At 38.0% G+C, this 16,129-nt stretch overlaps 1 protein-coding gene across 3 annotated transcripts in view; it reads right to left on the reverse strand.

Annotated features, from left to right (window-relative positions):
- STX18 (syntaxin 18) overlaps positions 1-16,129 on the reverse strand; it is a 120,748-nt gene that overhangs the window by 75,213 nt on the left and 29,406 nt on the right. For 2 of the 3 annotated variants that reach the window (XM_082462565.1, XM_082462566.1), the window contains exon 2: positions 5,043-5,131. The exons of the other annotated variant lie outside the window; for it this stretch is intronic. The gene's annotated coding sequence lies outside the window, so the exon portion shown is untranslated. The remainder of the gene's footprint in view (positions 1-5,042; positions 5,132-16,129) is intronic. 3 annotated transcript variants of the gene reach the window in all.

A 16,129-nucleotide genomic window follows, 5' to 3' on the forward strand; every position in this document is an offset into this window, starting at 1 on the left:
TAACAATCAAGTGCTGTGTATGCGTACAATGCTGTGCTGGGCACCGGGAAGGCTACACACAGGGAGGAAGGATGTCCCCGTCCCCAAGGGCCCTGCCTTAGAGAGCCAAACCATAAAGCTGTATGCCGTTAATTGCAAAAGGCCATTAAAAACCCTACATATGTCATGAAATCAGGGGAAGAAAAGGGTCTGGTGGACTAGAAAAACAGGGAGACAGTGACCTTGAAAAGGGAGAAGGAGGAAGATTTGATTGGTCTCACGCAGGGTCAGGTAAAACGTCTCTCTTTATCCCTTGGCCCTCTTGGCACGCTCTCCAGATGGGTCTAATGGACAAGCAGGCTGAGAACCACTGATGTGGGCAGGGTCGGGGACAGTAAAGCGGACTCTGCACTCAGACTGCCTGGATCCAACACAGGCTCTGACAGTCACTCGCTGTGTGGACGTGCCCAGATTACTTAACCTATCTTTGCCTCAGTTTCTTCTTTTGTAAAAATGGGTACATACCACACATATATGAGGGTGAAATGGGTTATTTTCTGCTCAGAAAAATACCTGGCATACAACAAGTACTATGCAAAGACTGGAAGGCCTTGAATGCCCCGTGAAGGAATTTCTGTAAGCCAACGCTGTTAAGTGTTCTTTTACAGACGGTGCTGACAGAAGAAGACAGCTTTCTTTCTTTCTCTCTCTTTTCTTTCATATTAAAATTGTACGTTTAAATACAAAAAATAAATGGTAGCCTTGTGTTAGTCCAGGTCCAGGTCCAGCTCCCCAACCCCATGTCTGAATTATTAAACAGGAAAAAAAAAAAAACACATAATAACATTCATTTTCAGGTAAAATAATCTGTTGAGTTAACCGTAACAAGATTTTTTTAAAAAGGAGGATCTCACAGTATCCTAGTATAAGGAAATGGAACAAGTTAAAATGGATATGAGAGTTAAAATAAAATGACGTAGTACAGTGGGCCTGTCAACTACACACTACGGGCTCTAAAAACTGTCCACGTCTGAAATATTGGGATGGTAAATGAGAACATCTATGATTATCAGATCATGTGATATTTTTATCCTATAGTTGAATTATATTTCATTAAATAAGTGTACCTTCATCAAGATCTCTTTGTCATATATACTTTCAAAAACAAGATTTCTCTCTTTTTATTCATTTCTTCTTTACATTCCCAAGAGAAAGGTAAAGCAAGTAATACAAGATCTTCAATATCAAGATGAAGAAACCGAGAGGCAGAGGACTGCCCAACACCACCATTAAGTGAGATAAACTCTGCTTTCCTTTTTAAACATCTAATGATGAGTTTTGGGGTTTTTTTAAATTAATTAATTAATTTATTTTTGGCTGCGTTGGGTCTTTGTTGCTGCGCGCAGGCTTTCTCTAGTCGCGGCGAGCGGGGGCTACTTTTCGTTGCGGTGCGCGGGTTTCTCACTGCGGTGGCTTCTCTCGTTGCAGAGCGTGGTCTCTAGGTGTGCGGGCTTCAGTAGTTGTGGCTTGCGGGTTCAGTATTCGTGGCGCACGGGCTTAGTTGCTCCACGGCATGTGGGATCTTCCCAGACCAGGGCTTGAACCCATGTCCCCTGCATTGGCAGGCGGATTCTTAACCACTACGCCACCAGGGAAGTCCCAAACTCTGATTTCTTAAATAGCAACCCCAGTGGTGAGGTAAGGAAGAAAGGAGAGGCCTGGGCAGCAAAATGAAACAGCATCCAAGAGCTGTGAGGCCTCTCACGTCCTGATAACCCCGCATCGCAGGACCGTGGCCGCAGGTCCTGTGTCAGCTACTATGCTCTGGGTTAGTTATGAGATTACGAGAACGTCACTGTCCTCTTCCGCAGAGCCCCCACAGCTGATCACTGCCTCCCACTGAACTACCCCGGCCAATCCATCAGCGAGCCCTCCAGACTCCATGTCTGAAACGGCTCCTGAATCCACCCCCTTCTGCTCACCCGTCAGCCTTAACCGTGGAGATGCCTCACTGCTGTCCCTGATCTGCAGGCTCTCCGCTCTCTGATCCACCACCCACACTCCCGCCCCACCCACCCAGCTGGCCCAAGCCACAGTAATGGGGGGAGGAGCTGAGGCCTGGGTTACCTGTGCTGTTTAAAAGCAGCCGCTTTGGAGTGTTATTAAAAGCCTCACCATACTGATGCTGCCTACACAACTGTGGGTAGGAAGACTGACATTTTACCTATAACCCTTTCCATGTTAAATAACTATAGTACCACAGGTTTCGAGTTAAAAAAAAGAAAAGGAAAAAAACCTACCACCAGCCACATTAAACCATGGTGTCATGCAGGAGACTCAAATTCTGTAAGTCTTAGCACTTAGGGTGTGCAAAGAACAGCTGTCTGAAAGAGGTAGATGAAGGGTGTGGGAAGCAGTGACTTACATGCCTTTTGTGGGAGGCAGGGAGAAGATTCCTTCATACTGCCAAGACAAATTAGCCTGTATCTGAGAGGACTTAATAGCCAATGGAAGAATTGGCTTCTTAATGTTTTACACAGAAATGAATTCCATAAAAACAGCATTTGAACCAATGAAGGACTGTGTTGGTTTCTGAGGACTGTGGTTGGGTCTGCCATCCCAGATCCAGGACCTAGGTTGGCAATGGGAGTGGATGATCACAGACATGCAAGTGTACCATCGCCCAGACGCCCCCTCAGGCTCCACAGCACAAAGGGAGCCGTGAAGACCATAAGACTCCTCCAACCCCTGCCCCCCAGTATCTGTACCAGAAGGCCTGTTTGGTATGGCTTTAGGAGAGCATGACCTCTGATTTAGCTCTCAGGGGCTCAGGCTGAATTCCCAGGATTATTGCACAATATGCCAATAAAGATCACAGACTTCCAATTTCTAAGATGTTTATAATGAACCATGAGTTGCAGAAAAACTGGGGGTGGCGGCAGGGGGGAACTAAGGAAAACTAGAAAAAGCTGTATCACCATTCAACTTGTTCAGCATCGACCCCTGAGCAGGCCCCAGAACTACAAATGGCACCTTATTATTCTGTGATTAATACCAAAAACATCAACAGATAACAAAACATCTATTCACACACTCACTAGCACCCATATAACACCCTGCACCAGGCACAGTTTTATTCTGTCTTACAGATATTAACTCACTTAATTCTCCTTAATCTATGAGGTGAATAGTACTATTATCCCTATTTTACATTTGAGGAAATTGAGGCACAGAAAGGTTAAATACTGTGCCCACTGTCACTCAGCTAATGCAGAGCATAACTAGATTAAAACCCAGTTAATGTGGCTCCAGAATCTCTGCTCTTAACTCATGTCTATACTGCCTATTGCGCTAGAATTTTATAAGATCTGTAAGTTAAAAATGTGTCCACTGGTCCTCAGAATCACCCTGTCGTATCTTCCTGAGATACATCTACTAGGCCTAGAACAAAATGTGTATTGCACCTGCTGAGTTAAACGAAGATTAACTTTATCTTCTAAGACACAAGAATATAAGGAGACAATATGCTATGGTCAGAGATAATGTACTCCTGGGTGTCTACATCTGAGGGTATATGGTATGTGTCAAAGAGAGGTATGATTACTAGTTACTGTAAATGAACAGATGTTGTATTCTTCTACTCATTAAAATTAGTCACATAAAACTTTTGTAACAATACTAACTGGGAAAATCAAACTTAATCACTCTTTTCTATAAAACGGGAATTCTTGTTCCACAGAACCTCAATGCATATTGTTTTTATCACATAAATTTACAATTGATTTATATATGTCTTCCCTAAATTTGGAAGTTTTTTTTTTCTTTTTAGAACAATTTTTCTCTGGAGGGCAACACTCCTGGGGCGGTGGAGTGGGGCGGGGGGTGGGGGGAAGCAAAAAGAAAACAGATTTGAAGTCACTTTTCTACTTCTTTGCAAAATAATATTGGATAATAAACCCATTAACAATAATAAACCCCAAATAACTATAATATTACTGCCAATATATCAGAAAGGTCTCCCTACTAGACTTGCTGTACTTTGAAACACTTAACCTCATCCTTTTTTTTTTTTTTTTTTTGGTATCTTCAATCCTCAATACAATGACTGGCACATAGTCCCGGTATCCCATAAACATCTATTGAATTGCTAAATAAACCTAAGTACACTGGCCCAATCCAATACCAAAGACTTCATAATCTTTCTAAGAAAAACAGTTTTGTGATACCAGTTCACTGGTACACAACACTATTGTTAGGACAAAACAATCAGGTAATATATAAGCAGTCAGGACATTTAGGAAGGATAATAAGAACAATTAGTTTATATCCTTAAGGGTATAACTTAGTACTCCCAAATATTAGGCAAATAGCAAAACAGCTTAAATTTTAAGAAAAAGATCTAGGTTTCATATCAGATAAAAAAAAAAGACAGAGAGAAATGCTAATAAGCACTGGAAAGACTGTGGCCTTCTCTGAAGGCCTTTAAGAATAAGATACTCATCGTAGGGCTTCAGGTTATTTTTGCAAGAAGACAGAAAGCTCACCTAGGCAGCATTTTCCAGCTCTAGAATTCCTTGGCTATAGCCTATGAGACAAAATGGACAACTAGGCCGAACAGGCAAATGAAGAAAAAAGGTGCCACTTCTTAGCAGGGGGATAACAATTTGAGGCTATCATGAACTTACATATAACAGACATTTAAAAAATTTATCCCAGTGCCTAACAAACTTTCTTCGAAGATCTTTTCTTTTAAATTAAAAACAGTAGCTTTATTAATGCACAACCCATTTCAAATTTGAAACACAACTCTAAGCCATACCTTGTGGACTGAAAAGCCGTAATTGTAATGTGGAATGAGACCAACTGAAATCAATATAAGAAATTTGAAGTAAGTAAATACTTTTTTTTTTCCTAGGGGGTTAGTATAAAACGTATGAAATTACAGTAGTAAGAAGTTATTAATTTTAAATTATAAAGTGGAATTGAGGACTTCAAAATATTCACAGATTTTTTCAAAGAATTTTGAAAGCAAAGAAAACCATATCATGCTCTGGAAAGCTTACCTTTTAGAAAAACAGCATTTAATTTGCCCAGCTGCTCGACCATGTTGCACTGCAAAGCCACAGCCACATGGATCCCACCAAGCCCTGCACTGATTATAAAGTTGTATTTTCAGGTTCACAGATATTACACTGACTGGCTTCTACACAAACATTCATTATTTAATCACTAACCCAATTTAATTATTAAACCTGAACCAGGTGAGAACAGGAACTGTGTCGAGTTACCTGTATACCAGAATACTCTGGCAAGCACATTTAGGAAAATTTCAACAATCACTGGGCAAAGAATCACTAGTAGCAGAATGTTACCTTCAAGTCAGAAGAATTAACTAGTAGGCACTAAAAACGTTTGCTAAATGAAAGAATAAAGGAATGTTCATTCAACAGGGGGATATGGCTTTTCAAATATATTTTTTTCCAAATAAAATGACTGCTGATTAATACAACAGTTACTTGTGGATTTCTCCCCACTGCCCACAGTCCAGATGGGTCACTACTCCCACTATTAGGATCCCAGCCATGGAGGTGAAGGTAGGGCAGCTGTGTGAGACTTAACAGAGCACAAGCATCAGAGACTGTGTATCAATGAGCCTGTCCTCAGTGGGATTTTAAAGTGGGTTTTCCATCACTTGGTATTAGAAAAAATTTTGCCTCTTCAACTACATTTTAAGTTTCTTTTTTAATAACCTTATTTTCTGCTAATCACGGAGAATTTGTGAAATAAGCAAAATATAAAGAAAATAAAATCAACCCATAAGATCACCTAGAAATAAACTCTTTTACCACTTTGATGTATTTTCCATTATATATATATATATCCTTTATATAATTGGAACCATATTATATGTACAATTTTATATTCTACTTATTTTAATTGACACCATAATGAGCACTTTCTCACATAATTAAAAAATCTTCTTAAAAACTACTTTGATGGCTATATCACATTTCATTGTTTAAATTTACCATAATTTGACTATTTTTCTACCGCTGGATAACTAAGTTGTTTCTTCTGATTTTCCACAGGATAAATTATGCTGTAATGAACATCTTTGTGCTAAACCATACCAGAGTATTTTTGTATACTAAACCTTTATCTGATTTTGTGATTCCTTAAGACAAAGTCTTAAAAGAGGAATTACAAGCTAAAAAGTTACAAACATGTTTAAATCTTGACATATATTGCCAAACGGTTTCCCAGACAGGCAAGGAACTATTTGCCTCATACGGCATCCCAGTCCCAGGCACACAGCGGCAGTCCATGAGCAGTACTGCCAAGACTCCCCTCCCTTTGTTTGCCTGTTCAGAATGACTGCTTTTTAGAACAGTAAACAACACAATTATCTTAATACCATTAAACCCGATTTCTTCTGCCTCAAGTTAGTGATCATTTTCTATATACAGGGCAAAATAAGACTTCAGTTTCCTCATCTAGAAAATGAGGAGAGTTAGACTAAATGGTCTGTAAGGCACTTGTGAGTACTAACATTTTACAATTCTTATCTGTCCTTGTGCAGACACCGTATGTGTAGGTTCACAGGACACCGACAGGAGAATAAAACGTAACCTATTCACTTAAAGCTGTTCAGCTGTTATTCAATCTTGTTTCTCTTGGAGCAAATCATGAACAATAACTGCAAATTAGAAATACTTAAATACAATTGCCATACTGTTTTATAAAAAGAAAGATAATATTCACTTCTGGTATTTAAGTACATAAACTAGTTTTTGATTTTCAATTCAGGCTCCATAAAACTAGATGCAACAGCTGGAAATTCTGATTCAGAATTTTGACTTCACAGAAAACCAGATGCTATATTGAAGATAAGGTTTCCTGGAGAAGTGCAGCATTTTAAGAGGCAACAGAAAATCTGTATTAGATTTTCTGCAGAAAAACAGAAACCTCCAGGATATTAAGCATTAAGAATCTGCACATTAACAGAAAGATGAAGCTGCCAATCTGCAGTTCATATTTCTTAGCAGCAATATAACCTGTTTACGTGATGCACACACACAGACCTTTATTACCCTATAGGTGTAATATGCCTAAAAGTACCTGCCAGATACCTCAAAACCACTTGCAGGTAAAAGGAAAACAAATGACATCTATTTTTTTAAATCTTTGAAAATTACATTAGGATAAAAAGTACCAAAAAAACATTATTTCAGTGGAGAATTCAAGCGGAACCTTATTACTTGAAAAACAGTAAAAGTTACCTTAAACACTGTAATTGGAAAAACAAAGAAAAAGGATTTAGGGAAAGTGGCATTATTATTAAGATAGCAAGACAGCTACTGACTTAAAAACTTTACTTGTAAAAGAACATTTTATTCTTGAAAATTAAAAATGAACTTCATAGCATACAACACTACTCCGGAATAAAAACATTTTCCCTTTTATATCTTTTCAAAGAAAACTGAAAGGGTTAATAGATTTGGAGTCAAATTTTACATGAAAAATTTTTTTCCTGCATCAGTGAAAAAATATTTATTGAGTTCTTACTAGATGTCCTGAGTTGAGGAAATTGTGATTGGAAAAAAAAAAAAAAAAAAAAAATCACAGCTCTTTGCCCTCGTGTGTCCTGAAGCAGTAGTCCACACAACGGAGGGATGGGTATCCCTGGAAGCACAGGAGGGACTGCTGTGGTGTATCTGGCACACATAGTTTTAAGGAAGTCTATTTCTAGAGCCTCAACATCTATGTATACTCTTTTCTGAAGCAGATCTGCCTGTGAATCTGCTGTGACCCACATCCTGCTGGTTCTACTTTCTTACAAACACTTCACCAGCGCCCCTCTCCCACTTCTTAAAGAAAGTCAGAGCTCCACCATACCTGCATCTTCCTATGGTGCACTGTCCTGGACATAAAAACCTCTAACAAAGGGACAATTATAAATTCTGGGAATGACTCTAATGACTGGACAAGAAACCCTTTCACAAGTCTGGTGGGGGGGCGGGTTCCAATTTTTTCCACTCAACACAATTAATGGAGGATCTGAGTTGTCAGCTGACAGATCATTTTAAAAAATTTTGATGACAGTTTGGGCATGTAACTCAGAGGAAGTTCAAAGAACAGAGTGGAGCGCCAGCGCTATAACAAAACTCCTTCCACTCTTGTCCGCTTATGTATGCAAACAAGGTTTCCAAGGTTTCTTGGCTCTTACGTCATAGGAAATGAAAATTAAGAATGCAGTTGATACTGAACACTGTCATAGTCTAGAAAAAAAGTAGCATTCATCCACTTGCACATGATCTAGTTAAAAAAATCTGTTGCCTTAAGAGACTTTTCACATCAAATAACGTATTTTTTGTTTTAATCCATGTATATTGGTAATAATTGCAAAGGTAGCTCAACACAGAATAATTCAACACAATAGTTCAACAGAGAACAATTACAGCCTTTTGGTCATCACCGGAAATACCTTAAAAATTAAATTTCTACTTGCATACCTATTTTTGTTGCAAAGAAGTATAAGAGAATGAGCAATAAAAGATTTTCAACAATAATGAGGGATAGGATAATATTATGTGGGGGAAGTGAAATGGAGTTTATGGAGAAAAAGAAGGACTGTAAAATTTATGACTATAAAAAAGATTTTTTAAGGTTTTTTTTTTCCAACAAATGATGGTATCAAATATAGTATTTAGATTCCATGGGATACATTTAAAAGAATGATCAAAAGTTTAACTTTAAAATGTCAAGTTTTATAGTATGCTGGAAATTATATCCTGTGCAACTATTTAAACTTATAATGAAAAATTATAGATGTCAGCTTGAAATATATGTATGAAGTTACTTAGTTTTTTTCAAAATTCTTTTAAAGGACAAATAAACAAAAATATTTAAAGGTCACTGGTTTATGGGCTGGTAGGGTGAAAAACACTGAACATACATAACTGTAAATAATTAAACAAAGTTTTGTGAAGTAAAAACATAGGGATACTATAAACGCATAAAATAGAGGCACCCAACCTACTCTGGGGTGAGGGGCAGAGAGGGTTTCTGCCATGAAAGGTAAGCCTCAAGAGGATAAGGACTGTGTCTGTCTTATTCATTCTTATATTCCCAGAGTCTAGAATGAATGAGCGAAGGTGATGCTTGAACTAAGAAATAAATAAATTAGCCTGGCAAAGACAGTGGGAGGAAAAGTGTTTCAGACAGAGGAAACAGCATGTATAAAGACTATGAGGCAGAGGAGAACATGAAATGTTCAAGGAACCAAGCTGTATCATTCCAGGCTTTACAATCTATATTAGAGATTTTTTTTTTCCTAAAGAGGTAACTGGAAGGAAATATTTTAATCAGGGAAGTGACCTAATTAGGTTTACTTTTAATATATTATCTCTCAGAAAAAAAAACAAAAACAAAAACCTGTTGCTAATCAGTAAGAAGAGGGAACTCATTCATTCATCCATCAAATATTAACTGAATATCTGTTTTATGCCAGGTACTATATTAGGCAGTGAGGGTACAGGAGTAATCAAACAATGAAACCCTGAGAACTTGTAACCCATCAAGAAGTATTTAAGAGAGTGAAAAGACAAACTAACTGGGAGACTAAGAGAAAATACTTGCAAATCACACATCTGACAAAGGACTTGTATTCAGAATATGTCAAGAACTCTCAAACTTCACGCTAAGAAAACAAACAACTCAATTTTAAAATGGGCTAAAGACTTGTACAGACTCCACACTAAAGAAGGCAAACAGACACATGAAAGCTGTTCTACATCATTAGCCATTAGGGAAATACAAATTAATAATGAAATATCACTACACACACATCCATTAGCTAAAATAACTAAAATAAAAAATACTGACAATACCAAGTGCTGGTGAGGATGTGGAGCACCTAGACCTCTCACATATTGCTGGTGAGAATACAAAATGTACAGCCACTGTGAAAAACAAGTTAGCTGGTTTTTTTAAAACAGCCTTATTGAGATATAATTCATATAGCATACAATTCACTCATTTAGAGTGTGCTATTCAGTGGTTTCTAGTATATTCACAAGTTGTGCAACCATCACTTCAATCAATTTTAGAATATTTTCATCACCCCAAAGATCCCATATTCATTGGCAGTCATTTCCTGTATCTCCCCAACCCTCCCAGCCCTAGGCAACCAACCTACTTTCTGTCTCTACGGATTTCTCTCTTCTGGACATTTCATACAAACGGAATCATACAATATGTGGCCCTTTGTGACTGGCTTCTTTCACTTAGCATGTTCTCAAGGCTTATCCATGTTGTAATAAGCATCAGTACTTCATTACTTTTTTTTTTTTTTTTTAAACTTTGGGTTTACTTAATTAATTAATTTATTTATTTATGGCTGTGTTGGGTCTTCGTTTCTGTGCGAGGGCTTTCTCTAGTTGTGGCAAGCGGGGGCCACTCTTCATCGCGGTGCGCGGGCCTCTCATTATCGCGGCCTCTCTTGTTGCGGAGCACGGGCTCCAGACGCGCAGGCTCAGCAATTGTGGCTCACGGGCCCAGTTGCCCTGCGGCATGTGGGATCTTCCCAGACCAGGGCTCGAACCCGTGTCCCCTGCATTGGCAGGCAGATTCTCAACCACTAGTGCCACCAGGGAAGCCCCTTCATTACTTTTTATTACCAAATAATATCCACTGTATAGATATATCATATTTTATTTACCCATTCCTCAAGTTGATGGACATTTGGATTATTTTCACTTTTTGATCATTATGAATAATGCTGCTAAGAACATTTGTGCACAGGCAGTTTTTTTTTGATAACATGAAACATATAGTTACCATATGACCTAGCAATCCCACTCCTGGCTATCTGCCCTAGAGAAATGAAAATTTATGCTCACACAAAAACCTGTACACAAATATTTGTAGCAGCTCTTTTCATAATTGTCAAAAACTGGAAATAATCCAAATGTCCTTCAACAAGTGACAGATAACCATGGTACCTCCATATAATAAAATACTCCTCAGCAACAAAGAAGGAAGGAACTATTAATAAACACACATCTTAAATGAATCTCAAGGGCATTATACTCACTAAAAGAAGTCAGTTTCAAAGGGTTACATACTACATGATTCCATTTACATAAAATTCTCAAAAAACCAAAACTATAGCAAGGAGGAACCAGTTGTGTGGGGGGAGGGGGGTGGGGGGTGTCTACAAAAGGGTAACATGAGGGAGATTTTGGAGGTGTTGTAACTGTTCTGTATCCTGACTGTAAAATGGTTATACCAAAAGAGAATATATATATGTATATATACATACATGTTGGTGTATATATATACATATATGTATTACAATTCATAGAACTGTACAGCAGAAAGGTCAGTTTCATTGTATGTTAATTTTAAATTAAAATTAAGAAAAAAAAGAAGCCAACTAGAAAGATACACACTGACTCTCCTAGCACCTTATGCTCCAGCCTGGAAAGTAAACATTCCGTATTTACTGCGTGCTTATCATCTATCAGCTACTGTGCCAGAGAGCTGACCACAGAACAAATGACTTTGGCCATCCTAACACAGATGTAAAAGTCCCAATATAGGGTGTCTTTTAATTTAAATACTAGCTGGCCTCCCACGACTGCTTAGGAGAATTATGAATTATCATCAAATAAATGTATCATGGCTGACACTCCTTCTAGAGCGTAAGATGCATTATAGAAATGCCCAGGTGAAAAACACCTGCTTTTAGGACTTTTAACTTGGGGCTCATATCCCAAACCACTGTTGTTTTGTTTTTGTTTTTTGTCTGCTCATGGTGTCTTAAGAGCCTGTCATTTGGGCCTCTCCATTCCCTGTTGAAGCTGCTCCAGAAGAAAACTGCCTCTTTTGACTGCCCTTTCTCATCTCTCATTTATGCTATGTAGCCTATATTTTACTTTAGATCATCCCAAACATAAGCTCTGAATTTGGTGAAAATCCAAGAAGTTTTGGTGTTGCAGTCAGAAACAGAAAGAAACATCACTTTAATTATGTAGGTTATATATATGAAATTTGTTATTCTGAAGCAAAGACTGAGCCCAACACTTCAGGGGACCAGAAGTAGTAGATCCCAAAATACCAGGGCCATTCTGAAGTCAACAAGAAGAAGCTGGTTTGTAACAAAAACTGAATTAAACTTGGGAGTCAAAAGACTCCAATTTGAATGATCCTGGCTCTGCTTACAATCTAGCCAGATTCTAGACAGGTAAACAATAAATATAATAAATATGTTAAAAAACATATAATAATAAACAGTAGTAAGTCTGTTAATAAAGTATATTAGACGGTGATAAATGTTATGGGGGGAAAAAAAAGAAAAAGTAGAGTAAGGGAAGGGAAATCTAGGTAGAATGTGGGGGAAGAGATAAATTATAATTTTAAATAGAGTGGTCAGGATGGCCTTATTGAGAAGATGACACGTAAGGACATGCTTAAAGGAGTGGAGGTAAGAGTCATCCAGACAGATATCTGGGGGAAAGCATTACAAGTAGAGGGAACAAGTACAAAGGCCCTAAGACAGGAGTAGACCTAGCATATGTGATGAAAAGCAAGGACACCAAAGGTCTACTGGACCTCTGAGCACAGATGTCAGGTAGGTAATCCAACGTAGAGTTTGAAAGAGAAGTTGGAGCTGGAAATAAAAATTTAGGAGTTACTGGAGCTCAAATAGAGCTGTACGGTTGGATGAGACAACCATTCATTGTTCTTTGAACAAACACTTAATGAGTGCCTATGTGTCAACTAGGCCAGGGAGAGTGGAAAAGAGACAAGAGAGAGACAGAAAGAGACAAAACAGAGGAGAGAGAGAAACTTAGCCTCACAAAATGCTCTGCAGTTCATCTGTAGTTTTAACCAGAGCAATGGGGGAGGCCAGGGGGAAAGAAACTGTGAGAGAATTCCCCGTCACGGTTTTTAAAAAACATTAGTCAAAGAAAGTTACAAAAAAAAAAAAAAAAAAAGATTTAGTGAAAAGTGTAAGAAACATTAAATCTGATTCTTAATCTAGGAGATTAACTGCAGGACTGTGCTCAGCACCTCAAATTCTCGTTGTTAAGTCATCACTAACATTCTTTTCATCAATTTTTCATTGAGAAATTCATGTATATCAGTCTGAAGATGAATCAGAGGTACCTTGCTTTCTGATAGTTTCAAAGAGGAATTCTGCTTGCCCAGCCCATGTTAACACAGATGATGGCAGTTCCTTGTGGTAGCCATGCTTGATCAAGGCCATTGTAAGACAGTGTGTTATTCCACATAGTTATTCCTAAAAATGGATATTTCACCCCTTATATATGAGCTGAATGTAAATCTCAAAAGAAATCTTAGGGAGGACAGCATAATTTTGATGCAATCCTAGTAGCAATTTATGAATAGATTTTGCTTCAAAAGTTTTCAAGTTCAGAATATATGTTGCTTAGGTACCCAAGAAAGGCTCCAAAGGTCCATTTGAACAATGTGTGTAGGTGTGGTAGATGAATCAATAGTCTCGCTAAACCTGAGTGATGGGATATCTGTTCATTAGGTCAGCTTTGTGCTGAAAAAATCTTAAATATGGAAATAAAATGTGTACCAATAACCAAGCAACACTCACAATTAGTTCATGTACACCTCTAGATTAGTTAAGGTTCTCTTGAACAGCAACTGCTTCTAGCTAGCATTCCAAAAAAGGGGATACTAAGGTTATCCAACAAGTTTGAAAGAGGGGTTAAAATTCAGGGTTTATCACCCTAAGCCCTACTGAAATTTTGAGCCAGGTAACTCTTTGCTGTAGGGGAATTATTCTGGGAACGGGGGCTGTCCTGTACATTGCAGGATGGTTTAGCAGCATCCCTGGCCCCTACCTACTAGATGCCAGAGCAGGCCCCTAGCAGTGACAAACAAAAAGGTCTCCAGACATTGCCAAAATCCCCTGGAGGCAAAATTGCCACCAGTTGAGAGTCACTGGTTTAATGCCAAAACATGTGAAGAGCAAAGATCCAGCTGGACCTCTGAAACAATTGGAAGTGGGTATTTAAAACTCCTCTTTGAGTCTGCCTAAAGGTTTATCAATTTTGTTTATCTTTTCAGAAAACCAGCTCATAGTTTCATCCATCTTTTCTATTGTTTGTTTTCATCTCTATTTCATTTATTTCCTCTCTGATCCTTATTATTTCCTTCCTACTACTGACTCGGGGCTTGTTCTGTTCTTCTTCTAGTTCCTTTAGGTGTAAAGTTAGGTTGTTCATTTGAAATTTTTCTTGTTTCTTGAAGTAGGCCTGTATCGTTATAAACTTCCCTCTTAGAACTGCTTTTGCTGCATCCCATAGATTTTGGAAAGCTGTGTTTCTACTTTCATTTGTCTCAAGCTGTTCTTTGATTTCCTCTTTGATTTCTTCATTGCCTCATTGGTTTTTTAGTAGCACGTTGTTTAGTCTCCATGTATTTGTGTTTATTCCAATTTTCTTCCTGTAATTGATTTCTAGTTTTATATCGTTGTGGTCAGAAACATGCTTGATATGATTTCAATCTTCTTAAATTTGTTAAGACTTGTTTTTTGTGGCCTAACATGTGATCTATCCTGGGGAATGTTTCACATGCACTTGAAAAGAATGGGTATTCTTCTGTTTGGGGATGGAATGATGCTCACCATCAGGGAAATGCAAATCAAAACCCCAATCAGACGTCACCTCATACCTGTCAGAATGACTATCATCAAAAAGACAAGAAATAACAAGTGTCTATAAGGATGTGGAGAAAAGGGAGCCCTCATGCACTATTGGTGGGGATGTAAACTGGTGCAGCCATTGTGGAAAACAGTATGGAGGTTCCTCAAAAAATTAAAAATAGAACTACCATATGATCCAGCAATTTCACTTCTGGGTATTTATCCAAAAAACCAAAAACACTAATTCAAAAAGATATATGCAAAAAAAAAAGATACATGCACCCCAATGTTCACTGCAGCATTATTTATAATAGCTAAGACATGGAAGCAACCTAAGTACCCATTGACAGATGAATGGATAAAGATGTGATACACACACACACACACACACACACACACACTCACACACAACGGAATGTTACTCAGCTGTAAAAGAGAAAGAAATCTTGCCATCTGCGACAACACAGATGGACCTAAAGGGTATCTCATGCTAAGTGAAATAAGTCAAACAGAGAAAAACAAATACTGTATGTTTTCACTTACACGTGGAATCTAAAAAACAAAACAAATGAACAAATATAACAAAACAGAAACAAACTCACAGATACAGAGAACAAACTGGTGGCTGCCAGAGGGGAGGAAGGTGGGGGGAGGGGTGAAATAGGTGAAGGGAATTAAGAGGTACAAACCACTGGTTATAAAATAAAGAAGTCACGGGGATATAATGTACAACACAGGGAATACAGTCAATAATATTATAATAACTTTGTATGGTGTGAAATCTCTGATGATATCAAATCACTGTGTTGTATACCTGAAACTAATATTATAAGTAAACTATACTTGGATTAAAAATTAATTAATTAATTTTTAAATTATAGAGCTCCCTTGATTTCTAATCCCTTTTCTTCTCTGATTTTCAGCTTTAATTCTCTCACTGCATCTCAGCAATGGGAACATGGCCACCAACAGCTCCTTTTATTTGATAAAATCCAGGCCTCTGGACAAAGAATGACTCTTTTCTCAAATTGCAATTTTTAAGAAATCTTAGGGAAGGATTCTTATTGTCCTGATTTGAGTCTGATACCTACCCTTTGTGTGTGACCTGGAGGATGTTACATGGAAACACAGCAGCTTCTGCTGAAAATACCAGTTTGAAGTCAGAGACGGTATCAGTTCCCAAAAGGAGGAAGGTGCTTATTGTTGATAAAAGGGTGGTTTGGGACAAAAAATATAATAGGCATCCACCACAACCATTTAATACGGAATAATAAGCATAACACAGAGCAAATAGTCAGGAAAATAATATTTCTTCATAATATTGAACTTGCTTTTCTACATTTGAGGCACGTCTGTGAGTTAGGTATTCTGGGCAGCATCAGAGTCCACTGAGAGACCATTATAATTTTTAGGTAAGTGGGCAGGCAGAGTACATAACATCTATGCTTGGCTGTTTTGTCACCG

Source organism: Balaenoptera physalus (genome assembly GCF_965194825.1).
Source record: "Balaenoptera physalus genome assembly, chromosome: 5".
Taxonomy (NCBI): domain Eukaryota; kingdom Metazoa; phylum Chordata; class Mammalia; order Artiodactyla; family Balaenopteridae; genus Balaenoptera; species Balaenoptera physalus.